Below are 24026 nucleotides of genomic sequence, written 5' to 3'. Positions count from 1 at the left end.
AAGTATTTATCTCTCCTTCTATTCTAAATGACAGCCTTGCTGGATAAAGGATTCTTAACTACATATTTTTCCTATTCAAAACATTAAATATTTCCTGCCACTCCCTTCTGGCCTGCCAACTTTCAGTGGACAGGTCTGCTACTAACCTTATGTGTCTACCCTTGTAGGTTAAGGACCTTTTGTCCCTGGCTGCTTTCAGAATTCTCTTTATCTTTGTATTTTGCCAATTTGACTATGATTTGTCCTGGTGTTGACCTGCTTTTGTTGATTTTCAAGGGAGTTCTCTGTGCCTCTTGGACTTGGATGCCTATTTCCTTCTCCAGATAAAGGAAGTTCTCAGCCATAATTTGTTGCAATAGACCTTCAGCCCCTTTTTCTCACTCTTCTTCTTCTGGGAGTCCTATGCTACAGATATTGTTTAGTTTCATGGAATCACTTAGTTCTCTAAGTCTCCTCTCATGATCCAGTAATTTCCTTTCCCTTTTTAAGCTTCATTATTTTAGATTGTTTTAGCTTCTATTTCTCCTATTCTTTCCTCTGCTTCTTCAATCCTCACTGTCACTGTATCTATTTTATTTTGCATCTCTGTTATAGCATTTTTAAATGCATCCTGAGTAGTTTTTAGGTCTTTGATCTCTGCAGCGAGGGTTTTTCTGGTGTCTTCTATGCTCTTTTCAAGGCCAGCTAGTCATCTTATGACTGTTCTAAATTCTTGTTCAGATATATTGTCTATATCTGTGTTGAGCAAGTCCCTGGCTGTGATTTCTTCTTGACCTTTCTTCTGGGGAGAATTCCTCCATCTTGTCCTTTGGCTAATTTTCTGTCTTTTGAGTGTTTTGAAAGTCTGTTATGTTTCCTGCACCTGAGAGAAATGCTATATCAGAAAGGAGTCATACACTGTCCAGGGCCTGGCATTCCAGGAAGTGTTTCTGGTGTATGCTGTGTGCACTCTACAGCTGCGTTTTGGCTGCTCTTTCCCACTGGTCAGTCCTCTGCAGAGGACTGTGGGGGGATATTTGAGAAGGTACTTTCTTTTGAAAGTGCATACTGAAGTATTTATGGGGGAAATGCCATAATGTTCAATTTATTCTGTCTCAGATGATATAGAAAAATATAAATATTAGGTTCCACTATATCAAACTGCCATTTTTTGTATGTCAAAGCAGTTAAGTATTGGCAACTTTACACAGCTCAACCTAACACTGGGGGTAGGAGGGAGCATGAACACAAATATAGTCAAATGTTAACAATGCATGAAGCTAGACAGAGGTTAGATAAGCATTCATTACTATTATTTCACCTTCTCATAATAAAAATTGAAGGGAAAAAACAGATCTATGTCTATTGGCCTGGATGGATAGGAAATATATTATCTAGGGTTTTTTTTAAGGCTAGGAAACATGTATAGAAGAGGCTCAACAATGAGTAGAGAAACAATTTATGTTTTCATAGATCTGTCCATCAAAAAAAGTGTTCGTGAGAATTAAGCTATTAATATTGTCCATCTGATGGTAGTTAAAATGGAGGAAGTGGCGGAAAGATTAAGAACACTGTCACTATATATCTCAGAACTGTTTCACTTGCCAAATTAAGAAGGTTTTACTTGCATAATTTTTGACAATCTAATTTAAAATACACACACACAGGGGCACCTGGGTGACTCAGTAAAGCGTCCAACTCTTAATTTCAGCTCAGGTTATGATCTCACCATTTGTGAAATCGAGCCCCTGCATAGGGCTCTGTGCTGACAGCATGGAGCCTGCTTGGGATTCTCTCTCTCTCCCTCTCTGTCCCTACCTCACAAAATAAATAAATAAATTTTAAAAACCACACACACCCTAAAGAATCTCCCAGAGGGGGCACCTGAGTCACTCCAGGTGGTTAAGCATCCAACTTTGGTTCAGGTCATGATCTCACGATTCCTGGGTTCAAGCCTTGCATCAGACTCTTTTCTGACAGCTCAGAGCCTGCTTCGGATTGTGTGTCTATCTGTCCCTCCCCTACTCACACTCTCTCTCTCAAAAATAAATGAATAAGCCTTTAAAAAAATTTTTTAAGAAAAAATTCTCCCAGAAACGTGGGGTATAATTGTTTTTCAAATGGAAGTCTGCAAAGACAGCCCAAGAATTTTTCACGCTGTATTTTCATTTAGATCAGGGATTAGCAAACTACATCCATCGGCCAAATGCCACCTTCCATCCACTTTTGTAAATAAAGTTTTACTGAAACATAGCTAAACTCATTCTCTTATACGTCTATGGCTAATTTCACAATACAATAGCAATAGTTGAGGAGTTGTAAGAGATCGTTTGGCCATCAAAGCTTAAAATATTTACTGTCAGATACTTCACAGAAACAGTTTACTGATCCTTGATTTAGACGATCATCCAAACAAATGCCCTGGACAGTCTGCCTTATAGGAAAGGCTATTATTCTTTTTTAAGTACACTAGATTTCAGATGAACTTCTAGTCATTTCAGCCAGAATAAGACTGTCTGAATTATAAACTAGTGAATAAAGAATACCTAAAAAGTAGTTTCAGAAAAACATCATTCTTGTACGGAAACCAGTTTGACAATAAATTTCATACGGAAAAAAAAAGAAAAACATCATTCTTTACTTTAAATCGCTGTTGTTATTTTAAATTTTTTTTTTCAACGTTTATTTATTTTTGGGACAGAGAGAGACAGAGCATGAACCGGGGAGGGGCAGAGAGAGAGGGAGACACAGAATCGGAAACAGGCTCCAGGCTCCGAGCCATCAGCCCAGAGCCTGATGCGGGGCTCGAACTCACTGACCGCGAGATCGTGACCTGGCTGAAGTCGGACGCTTAACCGACTGCGCCACCCAGGCGCCCCCGCTGTTGTTATTTTAAATGTTATAGGGGAAAATGTTATGGGAATACAACTGCTAGTGTTTCATGTATGTTGCTTATTTTGCTTTATACTTGTATAAGAGGTAAAAGCAGGAGTTAACAACTAATAGTGTGATAGCATATAACCAAAATTATTTAAGTCAACACTAGAATCCAAGAGAATATTTTTGTTTTCTTAAGTAGGCTTCACACCCAGCATAGAGCCCAATGCAGGGCTTGAACTCACAACCCTGAGATCAAGACCTTGAAATCAAGACCTGAACTAAGATCAAAAATCAGACCCTTAACCGGCTGAGCCACCCAGGTGCCCTGATAACTTTTTCTTTTAAAAAGGTCTGACTGGAGCACCTGGCTGGCTTAGTCAGAAGAGTTTGAAACTCTTGATCTAGGGGTCCTGAGTTCAAGCCCCACGTTGGGTATAGAGATTACATAAATAAATAAAACTTTAAAATAAAATAGCATAACATAAAATAAAAGGGACTGACTATGTATATCTGAAAGCTTCCATAATAAAAAGTATATAACTGATTACATAACAAAAGGAACTATAATTTACTCACATTTGAGAATTATTTCCTCTTAGTATTGAAACCACAGCCAAGAAAACTGAAGGAAATAAAACTCTCTGTCTAGGCCTAATTATGCAGGATGAAGTACTGATTGAACGTAGTTGTTCGGGGGTACCTGGGTGGCTCAGTCAGTTAAGCGTTTGAATCTCGATTTTGGCTCAGGTCATGATCGCAGGGTCATGGGATCGAGCCCCGCACTGGACTCGATGTAGAGCATGGAGCCTGCTTCAGATTCTCTCTCACTTCCTCTGCCCCTCTTCTCTGCTTGTGTGCTCTCTAAAATAAAAATAATAATTTAAAAAATTATTTTTAAAAAGGTGTTGTTGGGGTGCCTGGGTGGCTCGGTGGGTTGAGTGTTCGACTCTTGATTTCAGCTCAGGTCATGATCCCACGGTTGTGGGATCGAGCCTTGGTCGGGCTCCACGCTGAGCGTGAAATCTGATTGAGATTCTCTAATTCTCTCTCTCTCCCCCACTTGTACACTCTCTCTCTAAAATAAGAAAAAGAAAGAAAAAGAAAATTGTTGTATTTGTTATATATTTAAATAATATACTAGAGTATAAAATGAAATTTCCTTCTTTGAATTTCTTTTTCTTTATTTTATTTCATTTTTTAATGTGTATTTATTTTTGAGAGCGAGAGCGAGAGAGAGAGAGAGAGAGAGAGAGAGAGAGTGCCAGTGGGGGAGGGGTCGAGAGAGAGAGGAAGACACAGAATCCGAAGCAGGCTCCAGGCTCCAAGCTGTCAGCACAGAGCCAGGCGCAGGGCTCGAACTCACGAACAGCGAGATCATGACCTGAGCTGAAATCAGACGCCTATCTGACTGAGCCACCCAGGCGCCCCAAATTTCTTTTTCTTTTCCTTTTTCTAACAGGAAAATCAAAACTGCTTTGAAAGTTTAGCCCATCTTCCCCTCTGATTCAGGAAGTGGCCTATGCTAAATCATTTCCAGACTCTCACCCACATTTTTGAATTTATGACTGAGAAATAAATTCTTTTTACCTTCACGCACAATCCAAACACTTCACACGCAATTCACGAACACCAAATTCAACTGATGTTCTAAACTCAATGAACACAAATGCTTTGAGCTTCTAGCAGAGATATTTTAAGGCTTAGCTTCTTCTCAAACCAAAAGGCAGTATTTTTTAAGGCCATGATACCTGAGCATATTTTAAACACTTGTGAAATGAGCACTGGCAAAAATTAACTTCCAAAATGACCTTGTAACAAACACACCCTGCAAAATGCAGCCGAATTGCCCCGGCTCTGACTCTCAGCACACTGCTCGGCTGGAGAAGCCAGAATGATGCGAAAGCAAGATGAAGATACAAGTCTGCAAGGAAGATGATGCAATAATCATGTGTCTACAATGCCATTATGGTGTAATTAATCTTAATTACACATTAAATTCTGCCTGAATTAAAAGACTCACATGGCTTGAATCTTGTTTGTGTTGCCTGTAATTTTACTGTGTTATTTTGAGAAATGTAAAATAATAAACCTAAAAAAACCGGTTAACTTCCAGGACCCTGTTCTTAGGGGCTGTTACCGCTTGGCTGTAGTCAGCCCAGCCCACTGTTCCCATGTGCACAACACCAGGAGAGAAGAGAGCGTTTTGTGTCCTTTCTCCCATCCCCACGTAGGAAGCAGTCAGTGCGTGGGAAAGGAAGCGGGGAGTACACAGCCAGTCACCTGACAGCAGGGGGCGTCACCCACACCTCTCCCTGTGCTTGTGTTTCTCCACATTGTTCTAAAGGCAGACTAGAGACTTGGCGCTTGCCTCCTTTTCCGCACACCATTGTGAGAATTTCCTGGGTTCTCTTTCAATCTTCCTTCTCTTACTACCACAGGCACTTATTAACCTTTTTGGAGCTTCTCCAGGCACACCCAGCAATTCCTCTGCGAGCAAAGGATCTTCTGAGAAGGCGGAAAGCTGCACCTACAGCAGCACCTTTATTATGGTACAATTCAGACACAGCCTGTATTATCTGTGAGGCCACTATCATGAGATCATTCTTCCACTTGTACCTATTGAGCCATGGTGCAAATGAGGACCTTTTTTTCCCCATGGAGATAGGAATTCCAGGGTTCTACATCTTGCTCTGGGGAAAGAAAAATATCTGGAACTGCTAGAAAAACTTGGTCTCTACAAACATAAAAACCAAAGCATGCTTTGTACCTTTTAGCAGGGCACAGTTTGACCCTGAGAAGGACAAATTTTGCTTCCCTTTGGAACAAGAAGAAAACGTTCGCTAAGAGCCCTGCACCTTAAGTGGAAGGCTATAAAAGGCACGGTGCTTTGTGTTATACTGAAAACTCTCCACACGAGAACTGGAGCAAAAGTGGCAAGAAATGATAGCCAAAGTACCTGTGGAAGAAGACCTGGAACACCTGCAGACACAGGGTGAGGAAAGCATGCAGTGCCTAGAAAACTGGAGGCTCCACATGAAAGCTTCACCACTCCATGAAGTCCAGCAGCACACCCACATCTTTCCCAGGCAGTATGGTGTAGTGGGACATCTACTCCATGCAGGGACCACCAAAATTCCAGAGAAATGTATGAACTTAGTCTCTCTTTTCTTGATTTTCCTGTGTTTTCCCGGGAGGCTAATGAATCATAAAGTTTCCCTTTATAAAAGATATACCATGTTCATAGATTTAAGTACTCAGTATTGTAGAGATGTCAATTCTCCCCAAGACAGGCCAGAAACAGACCCACACATATACTGTCATCTGACTTATGAAAAACACAGGGGCTACTGGAGTACCGTTAAGGTGCTGTTCCTTGATCTGGGTCCTGGTTGCATCAGAGTGACAAGTCTGTGAAACTTTAACAAGCTGTGTGTTTATGCTACGTGCACTTCTCTGTTTATATATCATACGTTCAACTACAAGTTTGTTTTCAATTCCTTTGTTAAGAGTTTGAATGACATTTTTCAAGAATTTAACAGTTGTTTAAAAAAATAAAGAAACTGACTCTTCAAAGCAGAAAAATAAAAGAAAATTCAAAATCTGGAGGAATTCAATGGTGATTTGGTTCATGGTTTCTCTTTTGAAGAGTTCTCAACACTTGGCCTCTTTTAAATATCTAGATACTGTGCAATACGCTGGTCTCGTTTCTTGGGCTGTGTATCTTCCCTATTCTTTTTCCTACCCATATATTTTAAGGCAAATGGAGAGCTATTGATTAACACGTCTTTTGTATCACACAATTAAACCTAGTGCCCCGGGATCCTTTGCTCCAGCCACTGTATCAAGCTTCTTCACAGAAAACTAGAACAACTGCACTGAAGGAAAAATATAATTCAGTAAGTGTTAAAAAGCCTCACCTCAAATGTTTCCTCTTTGCCAGATGAGAAGAGAAGTTCTTCCCTTATTTTCACAGGGAGCACAGAGTTCTTCCTAAAGGCCCCTGGTACTAGACCTGTGATACTTTCAGTGGTGAAGTTACTTATCTTTAGCTGAATGCCTTCATGGATAACAATTAGGTTTGCAGGGCACCTTGTAAGCAAGTAATGATCACTTATTACTCAGCTCCATTTGGAAATCTGCAACCCAAGACTCACTGAAGTCAATAAATAGTGGAAAAAAAGGGCATTCTGGCATGAAGACTGTTTATATGTTACACTGGATTTGTGCTCATATTCCATTAAACTTAGTGGAGAGACTTGGAAATCTGATTGTTTTCTATTTCTGAAATTCTACTCACCTAGAGAACCATCTGCAAACAGCAAGATGCGTGGCTCTACATATCATGTGTGCCTCTGTAAAATGAGGGGCACAGACAATGGCAACACAAAGATATATTAAAAAATACATAATGTAACTTGTCTTAATATACTTTTCTGAGTCTAAAAATATGCCAGACCAAAAGAAACATATTTACATAAAAAGCAGACAAGGTCAAATAACAAAGAAAGCCCTTAATTAGTTGTAATCAACTTTAATTTGCATACCGTATATAATTCCTAAATGATTGTTAATAATAACTTTATATAATGGACTTCCAATTTTCATGAAAATGGCACATTTTGATAAGCAGACACAAAACCCTAGTACTAATAAGGTTTAATTTGCATACATTAGACTGATTATCCAAACAAAAGGATTACAGTATTACTTCTCCATACCTTTATGTCCTTATTATGCACATTTATTAACTTCACAAAAGCTAGCTGTTAGTGACAAACAATAGCCACGGTTGAAAGAGAAATCTAAGGAATGAATAAGGTACATTTTAATGCTAAGGAGCAAAGTTTATACATCATAAATGCCAAATTTAACTGTTTGTTGGCTGAAAGGGCTAGAATTCCAGAAAGGGTGCCTCATCATCTGAAAAAAGCAGCTTGCATTTGTTACCTGAAAAAAGAAATGCCCTAACACACTTTATCACTCAAATTTCATAATGGATTTATCTCAAGCTGGGAAGCCCCAACACTGTAGTGTGCTGAGAATTCATGAACAGCCACAGAATTAAGCTTTAAATGTGTATGTAGTTCGAGGGTGCAGTGTTAATAAATATATTTCAACAAGCTTAGTTTTCAGCCGAGTAAATAATAATATAGGTGGCATTAGTATTGATATCGGTTCCTAATGGTATCATTTATACCCTGCAATTAAAGTTTAAGCACTAAATAAAACATTATTAGGAGATCTGGGTTGGCTTTTCTTATATGTGAACACAAATGAAGCTCACGAGCGTTTGGATAAGAGCCAAAAAACTTGAAACTTCACCACAAGCTACTTCCGGGGTTTTCCTCCCAGCTTTCACTCCTTGGCAAGATACAGAATTAGAACACCAGGAAACGGTTTCTAAAGAAGGCAAGAGAAAGTGGAAGCCCCAGGAATTGAACCGAACACCACCGGGGTTAACTCTGACCCTTCCACACATAGTATCAAATGAAGAGCCACCTGGTAGAAATTTGGACACGTCAATATCCGGTCAGATTCGTGCTGGTGTTGTGCTGAGTGTTCTGCGCTTCAAGTAAAAGAGCAGAACACTTCGCTGCTGAAGGACAAAAGGCTCTAAACCTTCCCGTGCTTCCCAAGAGCGGATGCTCCCTTCACAGAGCTCCAAAGCACTACCAAGGACCAGGTTAGAAAGTAGGTGCCTTTTACCTAACAAGCCTGTATGGAACCAGGACTCACCAGCTTTCCCCCTTGGCCTTGCAGAGCCTACAAAACACCTGATTCAATGGATGAATGAGTTCAATGCCCACTTGTCAAATGACTGAACGCTGTGCAGGAAACGCTGGCCCTGAGATGCCCTGCCCCGCTCCCCACCCCAGATGTGGCTTCGCCAATACATGACCATCATCTTTATCTGATCAAGTGTTCTAGGAGCTGCCTGAAACTGCTACAAGTATTTGAGGGGAACCATCTTTAAGACTGGAAGGCTAATAGAAAGTGATGCTCGTTAAAGTGAACAAAGGAGTTCCAATGAATTTTGGTTTTCCCAACATAACCCTTCAAATCGATTTCAAACTCAACAAATAGTAGCAAAAAACTCTCTGCCGTTTGGTATAAGAACCACCATACAGGACCCAGAACAAAAGAATGAAAAAATGCTACTGCTCTGAACAGAGCCATTATCACGATGCCAAATTAGGGTAGTTAGAAAAATTTCAAAATATCACAATGAAACAAGAATTAATTGCTTTTACGTCTCAGTTACTAAACTGACATAAAATGGTGATAAGTGTCTCTAATCACTGCTATTTGGCCAAGCCAAAGTCAGTATCTGAATGTGCCCAAGATGCTTCCACTGACTTCAGCAGGGTCACCTAACATAAAAGAAGAAGGTGGCTGGGGCGCATGGGTAGCTCAGCGGGTTGGGCATCTGACTTTGGCTCAGGTCATGATCTCACGGTCAGTGGGTCAGTGGGTTCGAGCCCCTCATGGGGCTCTGTGCTGACAGCTCAGAGCCTAGAGCCCATTTTGGATTCTGTCTGTCTCTCTTTCTCTCTCTCTTTCTCTCTCCCCCTCACTCACGTTCTGTCTCTCTCAAAAATAAAAAAAAAAATTTTTTTTAATTTTTTTAAAAAGAAGATAGAACTTTGGTCCTGAAAATAAATAAGTGCTATACTAATAGCTTATCCAAAGGAAATATTTAGCTGACAACTTTCTTTCAACAAACTCAAAGGCTTAGCACGTAAATCATATTATTATGTTCTCAATTATCTCTCTCTGTATGTGGCTTTTCAAAATGGGTAAACTCCGGCCCAGCCTGCCTAGGGGCATATTCCTTTTAGCCGGGCAGAGCTGCAGCCAGCAGGGAACCCTCCTCCCTCCCAGGCTGCTCCACCCCTCGGCGAAGTGGGAGGCTGCGGTCTGGACCCAGACCCAGCACAAACACAGAATACGGCAACGCGAGACAGGAGAGACAGGAAACGCTGGCTGTCGCGAGGCAGGAACACAACTTCCATTAGCATTTCCTTTGCTCAAACTGATAGCACACACTCCCGAAGAAATAAATTCACACTCCACTTCTCTTTCTACCTTTTCTCTGTACATTGTGGAAGAGAAATAAAGATCTCTTTGTCAATTCAGATGTGCTGCTTTTCATGTGCCAGGCTGCAGATCCCAGAGCGCTTCAGATTATGCAGAGAACAAAGGCCGGCTTGCCTACTTACCTGATTACTGAGAAATGTCCATCTTTAGCAGTGTCTTCTAATGGTACATCAGCCGCCACCGCGACGCAATCACATTCCAGCAAGACTTCTCACAAAGGTATGAAACCCAACTCAAACTTGAGAACATAAAAACTCACCAAATGAAAACATGTGTGAATTATTGTTCTGTTAATCTCACCCACCTATCCCCAAATCGCTACAGCCTAAAGGGGCTAGCTAGAGCCGTAGCCAGGCTCCAAATGAATCCCCGAGACATTCAAATTCTGTGCATACCATTGTACCTCATCTACTTGCATGAGGATATAAACGCACTGTACATTAGTCTGCCAGGGCTACGACACCACTGAACCTACCATCTTTTGCGTGCTAATTCCATTATTTAATATTTTCCCCTCCTGTCAGGGAAGACTCACCCAATCTTTTCACCTGCCACAGTCTCCTCTAAGAGTCAAAAACCAAATTACTTCATTAGAGTTGAGAACACTAGCTCAAAGCACATCCTTCTGTTGAATTTCTAAATGCCCTTTAGAAGCAAGAATGGGAGCTAGAGATGGTACCTTGTGTGTTTATTATTTTCTTGCTTTTCACTTAGGCCAGTATTCCTGTTTGTGAAACTGCTGTGTCCTTATAACATATCCAAGTGAACAAGTTTTTAGGAGAAGAAAGCATTTTGCACACATAGATTTGAGGTCACCACACCATCTAACAAATCAATGATATATCTAGTGACATTTTACCTATGCCTGGAGGATCACGGGTTCCACTGCACCCAGGACAGTCCTGGGTTTTGCCTGTTGTCCCAAAGAACTGTTAACAGTGCCCCGTTTCACACGAAAAAGTGTCCGGGCTTGGATGATACATTAATTAAGCGGTTTTCTCATCATTAGCATATGGAAGCAAGTACTGAGTAACCTAATTTGTGGATATCCGCGGTGAGGGTCCTTCTCAACTTTTACAGCAGCAATTCAACTTTATATTGACATGCTTTACTATACCAATTATTTCATATCCATATTTCATATTGACACTTTGACATTTTTATATCACTTTCAAGTACTTTCATTTTTTTTGGGGGGGGGGATCTGTACAACAAGCCATATAGTGTGAGTAGATATATTAGTATCCTCATTTACAGCTAAGACAAAGATGAATGATTTGCCTGAGACCGTACATAAGGCTTCCTTATTCCTATTCTGGAAGTACTCTTTCTATTAAACCCTAATACAAACCTATAGAATTGAGATGTGACGCTATTTGTTACACCCTTCGGTTTATTATTCTAAGTTTTAACTCAAGCTTACTTTCCTAGCAAAAGGAGGCCTTGGAAACAATTCCTACAGTGTTTTGTGCATTGACAATAATTCCTCCACAAGAGGGACTGAATTTCCTGTATCTCTGGATCAAATCAAATTACAATCCAAGATTAAAACAAGATATTTTGGGGGGCCGCCTGGGTGCCTCAGTCAATTGAGCGTCTGGCTCAGGTCATGATCTCGCAGTTTGCGACTTCGAGCCCTGCATAGGGTTCTGTGCTGACAGCTCAGAGCCTGGAGCCTGGTTCAGACACTGTGTCTCCCTCTCTACCTGCCCCCCACCCCCCACACACACACGTTCTCTGTCTCTCTTTCTCCAAAATAAACAAACATTTAAAAATATTAAAACAAGATATTTTTTTAAATTTTTTTAAAGTAATCTCTACACCCAACATGGGGCTTGAAATCACGACCCAGAAATCAAGAGTTGTATGCTCTACTGACTGAGCCAGCCAGGTACCCCTAAAACGAGATATTTTTAATTATAAAGTCAATGAGGTTGGGACAGTGGAAGGAAAGGAATTTATGACAGAGTTTATAAGGCTTTCCATTAGAATGCAAACAAGTCTTTAAAGTCTTGAAGCTCTGTCCTCTAAAGAGAAAGGGACCACAGCACAAACATTTTCCGCCATGGGCATTTCCAAAAACATTATCTACCTAATAGTATTTGCTTTACGTCCATTCTAGAAGCACTGGGTCCTGGTATACCACCCAACTCTGAAGCCTGAACGACCTCTTGTCTTGGTTTTCAGGACACCATGCTCCCCTGCTCTGACCTCTCTGGTCACTCCACATCCTTCTCTACCAGACCTGGAATTTCATTCCGCTGGATTCCTCAGAGGCTTGATCGGACACACTCTTCCCTTCCCACCCATCGACAAAAGCTATCAACTGGCAGCATGGGAGCCACTTACAACACATTTTTGTTCTCTTTGACCCAGGTCAATTCTTAAAATTAAGCCAACATTTAAAACCGAGACATTTTGTAGTAAAAGCCAGATCCGGACTTCAGTTGAAAATCCATGCAATAACCACATGACATTGTATGTCTGGAAAAGAGAAGGCAGTCTCAATCATTGAGTCAAACAAAATATACATCTGGCCTGCATGTTACCTGCCTGGCCCCTATGGGCAATGGAGCTTGCAATCTCTGTTCCATGTACCTAGTGTGGCTTCAGGGACCATCTCTCCACACACTAACAGAATCCATTTGGACATTTTCTGAAGTCCAGCTCCACACATCTGCATGTCCTGAGGTCCAGATCACATACCTGCATGTCCTCTAAAGTCCAGGCCACACACCACATGGCCCCTGCAGTTAACTTTACTCACGTATGTCCTCTGTAATCCAGGGACATAGCCAGCTGCCTTCCAAAAATCTCCAACTGAACAATAAAAAAACAAGAGCACCTCATATTCAGCATCTTCAAAACCACTTCCTCCCGAATCTGACCACCAGGATGGTTTATCTGAGAATACAAATAATGACTTCAAGCTGAGAATCATCTGAGAATCCTATCAGACACCTCCTTATCATTCAACCTCTACATTCAATAATCACCCAGGTTTATTGATTTGCCTTCAAAACATCTTTCCAGTGCTTCCATGTTCACTTTATCCACCTTGGACCATAGCACCGTCAGTTCCATCCTAGACCATTCCGTCATTGCCTAATTGGTCTTCCCACACGCATATTTACACGCTGCCAAACCATTCCCTTGATGAAAATTTTTCACTGCTTTCTCATTGTTTTGGATACTTAACGAGGTCTTCCAAATCCTTTACCAGCTGAACCTCTACATTCTCTTCGTACCATCTAACCAGACCCTCTCCTGTACACCTTCGCTGGCCTTCTCTTCAGTTCTCTGAACATGCAGCCGTCTTCCCTGCTGCAGAGTCCTCAGATAAACTCTTCTCTTGACCTGACACTAACCACCTGCCCCTCCCCATTTGACCAGGCCAGTCCTTCCCAACTGTTTCCCTATCACAGTAAGTCAGCATGAAGTCTGCAGAGCATGCTGGGGGAACGGACGAGGCTATCCACTGCTAGAGATGAGCATCCTTGGGTACTGCCTCAGCCCCCAATTTTAACTGCCCCTGAGAGCTGAAGAGAACCAGTCCTCAGCTGACCTATAACCCACCTTCAGCACTGCGCCCCGCCACACCTGTTGGGAGATATGGCCCAGATAAGTGGTTCCCAAAGTGTGGTTCCCCAATGGCAGGCAGCATCAGCATCACCTGGGAACAGGTTAGAAATGCAACTCATCAGTTCCACCGCAGATCTACTGACCGAGAAACTCTGGAGGGAAGCCCAGCCATCCGTGTTTTACAGGTGCTCTGGGTGATTCTGATTCACACCCAAGTTTAAGAACCACTGGCCTAGATAGCATTGTAGATAACTCCTGTTCATCTCTCAAGTCTCTCATTTCATCAAGGAAGTCTTCTGTGACCCTCACAATAGGTCAGATCCCCCTGGTGTTTATTTCCCCTGCACAACAGGTATGCTAACTACTACCTAATTTTTTGTGTAGTCATCTGGTCCAGGTCTCCACGACACATGGTAATCTCTTGGACGCTAAAGACCAATTTGGTCTGATGTCCTTTGATCCACAATGCATGGAGAAATGCAGAAATAGAGCAGGGGAGACTAACAAGAACAAGGAAACACTCTCTCCTTTTGACAATCCCTCAAGGCTTTTAAAATATCGGTCTAGGCATGCTCTGCGCCTAGGCCGATGGCAGCTTAAGCCCAAAGTCTTATTTTACATTGAGTGCACAGAAAGTACAGCTCAAAGGAGCGACTCACCAAAGCTGAAATCACCAACTGAGGCTAGCGGCGGAGACACAGCAGTGTGATGTGGCTTGCTGCGGGCAAGGGAACAGAGGCTCCACCACGCCGGCCGGCCTGCATGCTATGGAAATGCACGGTCCCTTCGGTCACGTTACGTTAAGGGCCTGGCACAGGGGGAAACCCAGGGCACTTCCCGCGCCAGGCCCCATGGGCACCTTTGGGCCACCATCCTTTTCCTGCACTTCTGGCAGATACTCCTCCGGTCACAAACATGCCCACTTGATAGGGTTCCGCGGGTCATTTGGTCCCCCAACCCGCCCGGCTGCTGGGAAACCAAGAGCTAACCCGCCTTCGGCCTGCCCGCACGCTGTGAAAATGAGATCCCGTCGGGCGGTATTACAGGCCTGGACTGGCATAGCGGGGAAGGAACTCTCGGCGCTGATAACCCGCCCATGCGATGAGGTAGTGTGAGCCGTGGCGGCCACCATCCTTCCAGCCTGCTGGTGCATCCACTGCCTTTCCGGCTACCGATGCTCCTCATCGGGGGAACTCGATTGGAGGCCCTCTCAGCCACGAGCCGGCCCATAAGCCCCCTACCTGCGGATTCTTCAGGATCCCAGCCTGCAGCGGAACTGGAAACTAAAAGGCCTTTCGCCCTCAAGCCTCTAGAGAGCTATGAAAAACTCATACCTTTTATAGTGATGGTCTTTCCTGCCCTCTGGTGTCTTACAGGACCTTCCGGTCACCAACCTGACTCCCCGCCAGGGTTCTGCAGGTCGTTTCGGACCCCCGGCCTCCGTCTGTACTGGGGAACCATGGGTCATACCAGCAATTCTCCTCCACGTGACTGTGCAGCTGAAAGCCCTTCTGGCCACCAATTCGGCTTTGAGTGCTACCGAGCCGATGGCCCAACGTGCCATAACAACTGCTGCGTTTTGAGGAAAAACGAGCCCTTTCGACCACCGTCCTCACAAGGTGTCCCGCGTGACCTTCCCGTCTGAAACCTGGCCACCCATTGGGCTTCCACCAGTCATTTTGACCCCATTGTCCTGGGAAACATAGAGCAAACCAGCCATCGGGGGACTACTAGCTCTGAAAGTGGGAGCCCTTTTGGCTGTCATATGGGCCTCACAAGCTACAGAGCTGAAAGGCCTTCTAGCCCCAGGCCACATGTTCACTGTGACAGAATCCTTTGGGCCACCATCCTTCTGCGTTGGTTGCAAGGACTCTTAGGGTCACAAACGGACCCACCCACCAGGGTTCCATTGGTCATTTGGTCCCCCAACCGGCCTGTGTGCTGGGGAAGAGAGCTAACTGACCTTCAGTCTGCCCACGCGTTGGGGAAATGAGATCCCTCTTGGACACCTTACAGGCCCGGCACAGTGTGGAGCCATCAACTTTTTCGCTAGCAAACTGCCAGTATACTGAGGGAGTGAGAGCTCTCTTGGCCACCATCTTTACATCTTGCTGGTGCATCCCGTTCCCTTCCTACTCCCCACTTGCCATCACCAGAGAACAAGACTTGAAGCCCTTCTGACCACACCCAGCCTGAAATCCCAATATTCTTAGATGCTTCAGGACCCCAGCCTGCAGTGGACAGAACAAAACACTTTCCTCCCTCAGGCTTCAGAGTGTTGTGGAAGACGAATGCCTTTTGGTGACCCTCTTTCTAGGTGTTCCAGAGGGCCTTCTGGTCACCAACTTGGCTTCCTATGTGGGTTCTGCGGGTCGACCCTGCACACAACCTTTCTGCAAGATGGGGAACCATGGGCTATTCTAGTAATTCTACTGCCCTTTTGGCCACCATACTAGCCTCACATGCAGTAGAGTCGAGGGCCCTTTGTGCCTTTGCACCAACTCTGTTTTGAGGCAGCAAGAGCCCTTTTGGCTACTATTCTACTCATGTGCTTAAGCAATCTTTCCATGAGAAACCTGGCCACCCACGAGGGTTCCATGCATCACTTGGTTCCGTTCCACCCTCTGACGTGCACACACACACACACACACACACACACACACATGCACGTGCCTGCCTTGTGCTGGGCAACAGAGGGTCATCCTGCCATCAGTCTGCCCATGTGCTGTTGGTGAGCACTTTGGCAACTGCACAGGTGTTCGGCACTGGGAATCCTAGGGCTTCTCTGGCTGTTCACCTGCCCGTGACCTATTGAGTCAACAGCTCTTTCAACCACCATCCCTACTGTGCACTGGTCACCCAGGGGCCCTTCCAGTCACTGTCTGGCCTTGCACTGGAGCCATCGGGTCCTCTGGGTCACCAGCCTGCCCACATTCCTGGATTCCACCTGTCCTTCAGGCACCTACCTGCACGTGTGCTGGAGACCCAAGGATCCCTCTGGCTGTCAGCACATGTATTCTAAGGAATGAAGGTCCTTTTCAGCCATGGGAGGGCCTTCCCACCTAGCAGCCCCAAACCTACCAGCAAGATGGTGCTGAGGGGCCCCTTACCACCTGCACATGTTTTGGAATCACAGGTGAATGGGAGCCCTTGGGGCGGGGGCCAGCCCGCTTGCTGTGGAATCTCGAGCCCTATAGGGAAGCAGCTTTCCTCCTGCTGTCTCTCCAGGGCCACCATCAGTCCCTCAGTCAGTCTTTTGTTCGGGTGATGTGGGGGAAGCTAAGGCCACCAGCCAGACCACACACTAAGGTACCAGGGGTCCTTTTGGCCATCCGACTGTATACTTTCTGAGGAACCAAGGGCCCTTACTAGTGCAAAAGCAGCCATTGACCACATGTAGAGGAATGGGCATAGCTAGACTTGGCTCACAGGAGCTAGGTATGACCATGTGTCTAAGTTCTGGTCACTGAGATATAAAAAGAAGCAATATGGGCAACCACTAACCCATGCCCCAAAACGGAAGAGATGTGACCTCTTCTTCCCCTTCCTTCCTTCCCACTGCCTGGAATGTTGAGAGCCGTCTTGGGCCATACAGATAAAGGCAACATCCTAGGGACAGAAAAGCAACAAGATACAAGGAGACTGGGACCTTGATGATTTCCTAGAGTAGATCTACTATATCACCTCCAATTTTTTAAATATAATTTACTGTCACCTTGGCTTACATACAACACCCTCCAATTTTTGTTTAAAAGAGAAATAAGCTTCCAACTTGTTCAAACCACTATTGTCACTGAGTCCCATGCACTCCAATACACATCCTAACAAACGTGCCTGATTTCACCAAAGATTAAGGAGTTACTTCAATTCAACCTCTCAGCGACAAATAAAAAACAAAGTCAAGGACCCACGCCCAAGAGTGAGAGTGAGAAGTAGCACTTCTGTGTCTCACTTCTCTGCTAGCATCTTCTCTTTCAGATCACCGCCACTTGCCAGCTTAAAAACTTCAATGGTGGGGGCGCGCATGAGTGGCTCAGGCAGTTGAGCATCTGACTGTTGATGTTGGCTCAGGTCATGATCCCAGGGTTGTGGGATTGAGCCCCACGTCCGGGGGCACTGAACGTGGAGCCTGCTTAAGATTCTCTCTCTGTGTCCCTCTGCCCCCTTCCCTGTGCTCTCTCTCTCTAAAAAAATGGGGGGAAAGGTAAACAAACAAACAAACAAATAAAAGCTTCAGTGGCTCCCAGGGCTTTGAAAACAGACAAGACTCACAAATGTGAGCTGCTCATTCTGTCACGTGCTGCCCTCTCCGGCTTCGTTCACACCTAACTCACTTCCTTCTGGCTCCACCCACATCATCTTTCCTCCCATTTTACTTGCCGTGCCTCCCTACGTGCTGTGACCTCTGCCCGGAATGGTCTTCTGTACCCTCATCGCTGAGTTCACTCGCACCTGCTTTTCAGACCTTAGCTCAAACATCACTTCCAGACCCTGACTCCTTGATTTGGCAAAGGCCGCACTCTGGGCTCTCCTGGCATCGTGAGGCTGTCTGGCAAGGGCTGGTCATAGTTATAGTTTTCCACGTGCTTTGTGATTATTTGATTGGCCGTAAGGTGTGTGGGCATAGGGAGCTGTCTGATTTTGCTCATAATTGTATCCCGATACAGGAATTCCCAAAAAGTAGGTCAATGAATCCCTGGGACACAGGCTCCTATTGCAAAGGCAGGTAACAGGCTTCATAATGGACTTCAGTCTTGCCCTATGTCACATACGTTTAGGGCCTGCCCCGTCTCTCTCTCTTTTTTTTTTTAATTGTTTTCAAATGTTTTTATTTATTTTTTGAGACAGATAGAGACAGAGCATGAGCAGGGGAGGGGCAGAGAGAGAGGGAGACACAGAATCCAAAGCAGGCTCCAGGCTCCGAGCTGTCAGCACAGAGCCTGATGCAGGGCTCAAACTCACAGACTGCAAGATCATGACCTGAGCTGAAGTCAGACGCCCACCCGACTGAGCCACCCAGGTGCCCCATGCCCCCCCACCCCGCCCCGTCTCTCTTAAGGTGACTTCCTGGAAACACCACACAACATGTCCTCATCCAGATTTTACTCAGATTGGCCAGTCTTCCCTGAAGGACAAGCCAAGAGATGGGGCCTTTCAATTGCACTACAATGTGCCCAGGTACAAATCAGGATTTGGTTATTAAAGGCCAAAGAAGCACCCTAAAACTTAGTGGCTTGAAATAACAATTAAAAACTACATAAAACTAGGGGCTTGGTCGGTGGCTCAGTCAGTTGAGCATTCGACTCTTGATCTTGATCTCTGCTCTGGTCTTGATCTCAGGGTCATGAATACGAGCCTCACGTTGGGCTTGCATTGGGCACGGAGCCTACTTACAAAACACACATGAGGGCGCCTGGATGGCTCAGTGGGTTAAGCCTCTGACTCTTGATTTTGGCTCAAGTTGTGATCTCGTGGTTCGTGGGATTGAGCCCCACATCAGGCTCTGTGCTGACAGTGTGGAGCCAGCTTGGGATTCTCCCTCTCTCTCTGCCCTTGTCTCTCGCTCAGGAAAAAAACAAAAACAAAAAAAAAAAAAAAACTTAAAAAGAACCATAAAACAACAATAAGCATTTAGTTATTTCTCATGGGTCTGGGGGTTAAGTGGGCTCAGCTGGGCAGTTCCTCCACCGGTCTCACCGCTGTCAACGAAGATGCTGGGCGCTCAAGCCTCTCTCCCTCCCACTGTGGCCTCACAGCCTCCCCTCTCAAATGATCACGCTCCCGCGAGGGAGCCAAAAACACAGAGCAGAAGCTCAGAGCCTCACAGCTTGGGCATAGTGTCATTTCACCACCTTCCACTGGTCAAATCAGTCATAGGGCCAAGTCCAAATCCAAGAGGAAGAGAAAGAAACTTCTCTGTGAGGGCAATGACACAGAATTCGCAGCCCTCTTCAACCCACCACTAGGAATGTGGCTACTTGGAGGCGATTAGCAGTCTTCCCCTCGTGTCCCTTCAAGGCAAACCATCTACCAGAATAAGAGAGGACCACTGCTACATAAAATGCATGACAAGAAACACTGGCTTAGAATGTAAAGGAAAAGGGAGTAAGACTAATGGCCATCCTCGTAGTCACCCTCATGCCAGCTATTCATAAAGCCCTAGCAAACTTTTAAAACATTAACTGTGGGTAAAATAATCTGGGTACAACATTAACAAGCAATTGAGAACATCATTCGTAGGAGAGGAAATGCAATTGCCTATTGTCTCATGAAAAAGTACTCGATCTCACTAATAATGAAAGAAATGCACATAAAACAATAATAAGCGATTAGGTTTTGTTCATCAGACTAACAAGGTTTTAGAAGATTGAAAATACCCGGTGTTATTGGTGAGAGTGTAAATTGGTGCAGCCACTGTGGAAAGCAGTATGGAGGTTCCTCAAAACATTAAAAATAAAATTCCACTACTGGGTATTGATGCAAACAAAACGTAAACACTAACTCAAAAAGATACAGGCACCCCTATGTTTATTGCAGTATTATTTACAAGAGCCAAGATACAGAAGCAGCCCAAGTGTCCATCGACAGATGAATGAGTAAAGTTGTGGTACGCACACAATGGAATATACTCAGCCATAACAAAAAAGATGAGATCTTGCCATTTGGAATAATATGGATAGACCAAGAGTGTATTGTGCCAAGTGAAATAAGTCAGACTGAGAAAGACAGACGCCATTCGATTTCACTCATATGTCAAATCTAAAGACAAAACAGAACTCAACTAATGAATAAACAAGCAAAAAGCAGAATTGGACCTGGAAATACAGAGAACAAACTGATGGTGGCCGGAAGGGAGGGGGTGGAGGTGGGGCAAAATGGATGAAGGTGAGTGGGAGATACTGGCTTCCAGTTGCGGAATACATAAGTCACAGGGACGAAAGGTAGGAGGTAAGGGATACAATCAGTGGCATCCTAACGGCGATGTGTCAGGACAGTTGGTGGCTGTGCTTGTGGTGAGCAGAGCATAACCTAGAGACTTGTTGAATCACTGTGTTGTACACCTGAAACTAATGTGACATTGTGTCAACTATACTCAAAAAATGTCTTAAAGAAGGAAAGAAAATGTCCAGTGTTCTCACTGTTGTTTGTAGGAGTATAAAGCGGAATGATCTTTTTAAAGATTTTATCTTGAAGTGATCTCTACACCCAACATGGGGCTTGGACTCACAACCCTGAGATCCAGAGTCACATGCTCCACTGACCAAGCCAGCCAGGCGCCTCCTGAATGATCTTTTTAAGGGGCATTTTGTCAATATCTATGAGGTTGAAACTGTACATACCTTTTGGTTTTTTTCAAAGTTTACTTACTTACTTTGAGAGAGAAAGAGCACGTGTGAGTGGGGGAGGGACAGAGAGAGAGGAAGAGGGAGACAGAGAGAATCCCAAGCAGGCTCCACACTGTCAGTGTGTAGCCCGAGGTGGGGCTCGATGTGGGGCTTGAACTCACCAACTGTGAGATCATGACCGGAGCCAAAATCAAGAGTCAGACGCTTAACCGCTGAGCCACCCAGGCACTCCTAAATTGTACATACCTTTTAGTGGGGGCAATTCCAGTCCCAAGTCTGTATTCCATAATTGTATGAGTATTCAAAAATGTGCATAAAGTAATGTGCATTTTAGTACTCATACATCACATGAAATAAGCTAATTTTTACTTAGCATTTATAGTGTGCCTGCAGGTCCTTCTCTAATTCCCCCCTTTCAGGTGAGGAAACTGAGTCTTGTGTGTGTGTGTGTTCATAATTTAAATTTTTTTTTAAGTTTTTAATTTTAACTCCAGTATGGTTAACCTACAGTATAATATCAGTTTCAGGTGTACAATATAGTGATTCAACACTTCCATACAACATCCAGGGCTCATCACGACTAGTGCTCTCCTTAATCAGCTTCACCTGTTTCATCCATCCCCCCCGCCCCCCCGCACCGCCCCTCCCCTCTGGCAACAACCATCAGTTTGCTGTCTGTAGGTAAGAATCTGTTTCTTGGTTTGTCTTCCCCTTTTTTCCTTTGTTCATTTGTTTTGTTTGTTAAATTCCACATGAGTGAAATCATATGGTATTTATCTTTCTCTGACTGGCTTATTTTGCTTAACATTATGCCCTCTAGATCCATCCATGTTGTTGCAAATTTCATTCTATTTATGGCTAAATAATATTCCATTATATATATATATCTCACATCTTCTTTACCCATTCATCTATGGATGGACACTTGGGCTGCTTCCCTAATTTGGCTGTTGTAAATAGCGCTGCAATAAACCTCAGAGTGCATATATCCTTTCAAATTAGTGTTTTTGTATTCTTTAGGTAAATACCTAGGAGTGAAATTACTGGATCAAAGGGGAGGTCTATTTTAAACTTCCTGGGGAATACTCCATACTGTTCTCCACAGTGGCTGCACCAGTTTGCGTTCCCACCGACAATGCCCAAGGGTTCCTTTTTCTCCACATTCTGGCCAACGCTTGTTTCTTGTCTTTTTGACTTTAACCATTCTGAATGGCTATTAGGTGCTATCTCAAGGAAACTGAGTTTTAAGAGGTTCGTTTCATTGCCCAAGGCCAAACAGCCAGGAAGTAGTAGAAGGAATGGAATCCAAGCCAGGCCTCACTGATTCCAGAGCGTAAGGTCTTAGACACTACCTTCTGCCACAGATGTCTTCCAAAGCCTTCCCCAGTGTGGCTTGATATGCCCTGTTTTAGGATTACCTTTCTTTCCCGTTTATCTTTGCCATCTTAATGGTATTTCAAGGCACTCCCAAGGTCAAGAGATAGAACTGCTGGGTCGAGGGCGGCACATTACCCAGTGTGGAGTTAGAAGAACTAAACTCAAGTACACAGTTATTTAAATTAACAAACTGGGGTGGGGGGCAGCTATAATACCTAATATTGGCAAGATTACACTAAAACTGGTACATTCATATCTTGCTAGTGGTGGTGCAAATTGGTTCAATCAGTTAGAGAAATTTTTGGCACTATTTCAAAACACACATTAAAATGTTCACGTTCTTTAACCATTAATGCCATTCTTAGGAAAGTAGTTAAGGGAAAGAACGCAAAAGAGTAAGTTAGGTGCACAGAGGTTCTCATTCTACTGTTATTCATCACAGCAAAGACACCTAAACTAACCGGAATGTCCAATATGGGGGCGTGATTCAACGATGATTAAGGCTTTGCGTTTGACAAGAACCACAGCTGTTCACCTTTTATCTCAGAATCCTGTGGCTCTTCAAGCCCCCATCCTCGCACTGCCCCGGGTGCTTGTGTTAAATAAAACAACAAGAGCAATCAGTAAGGCACATTTTAGCTCTGCAGAACCAGAATGAAGTCAGCCCAATGTTTTCTTCACATTAAAAAAAACTGAGAACGAGCTCCACCTGCCCTCTTTTCGCTCTGCATAAGTCCCCACTCTTTAGCACATTTGCTGTTTACGGTTGCAACTCCTTCACAGTTTTCTCGTCATTTCCAAAATGTTTTCTTCTCTGAAGTTGTGCATAAGCTGATGGCATTCAGGATGCCCGCCAGGACTCTGACAGGCACTGGGGCCTCCCTCTCGCCCGCACCAGCATGACAGAGGCCAAATCACAACTTTGCTAACCGCAAAGCCCTGCCGAGAGATGACCTATAATTATAAGAAATACTTCAAATAGTGATTATTTTCATTGATGTCAAGCTGCATTTCTACAATGAGCTGTGTTCCGAGAGAGCATTCTTTCCTGGCCAGGGCCCAGCTGAAGCCGCTTACAAACTGTATGCGCGGAGTCAAATCCATTCTCAAACTTTTCTGTGAAGGGCCCATGAGAAGCTGTTTGGAAACACTGAACACTGCAGGGGGCCGCCAGTTTTGAGGAGGGTGTGAGGTAGAACAATGATCGGCATGATTGAACAATTATGGTATCAGAACAATACCCCAAATGCTTTTGAGAGTTAAAACGTTCCCTGCCTAATGGCCACATGTTCCATATAATTATTTTCTTTGGTTATTGCAATTTTTAAATTGTCTTTCATTATAAATTGTGTTTACAATATAGGTGACCTCCTTTTTCTCCATGTTCTCTTACTTCCAGGTAGTGATGATATGCGTGTCTGAATATGGTATACATCTTTATCTTGGATATTATCTCTTTTTGCCCCCTTAATTTTATCTTCAAGGTTGTTAAAAAGTCACCTTGTTTTCCACAAGAACTCGTTTTTTTTTTTAATGTTTTTAATGTTTATTTATTTGTGAGAGAGAGAGAGAGAGAGAGCACAAGTAGGGGAGGGGGAGAGAGAGAGGGAGACGCAGAATCCAAAGCAGGCTCCAGGCTCTGAGCTGTCAGCACAGAGCCCACGCGAGGCTCCAACTCCCGAACCGCAAGATCGTGACCTGAGCCGAAGTCAGACTCTTGACGGAGCCACCCAGGCACCCCCACAAAAACTCTTTTTTATAGAA

The 24026-nt window shown here is 44.0% G+C and overlaps 1 long non-coding RNA gene across 1 annotated transcript; it reads right to left on the bottom strand.

Annotated features, from left to right (window-relative positions):
• On the bottom strand, window positions 1-21525 carry LOC123594932. The gene is made up of 3 exons (XR_006710950.1): window positions 21375-21525; window positions 4524-4528; window positions 1-12 (listed from the first exon to the last, which is right to left on the bottom strand). It is a non-coding gene; the product is annotated as an uncharacterized LOC123594932 (long non-coding RNA).
• Window positions 21526-24026: the final 2501 nt, after the last annotated feature.

The sequence above is a fragment of the Leopardus geoffroyi genome, chromosome X, assembly GCF_018350155.1.
Source record: "Leopardus geoffroyi isolate Oge1 chromosome X, O.geoffroyi_Oge1_pat1.0, whole genome shotgun sequence".
Taxonomy (NCBI): domain Eukaryota; kingdom Metazoa; phylum Chordata; class Mammalia; order Carnivora; family Felidae; genus Leopardus; species Leopardus geoffroyi.
Note: the sequence above shows the minus strand (reverse complement) of the source record. Positions and strands in the feature narration are given on the sequence as shown.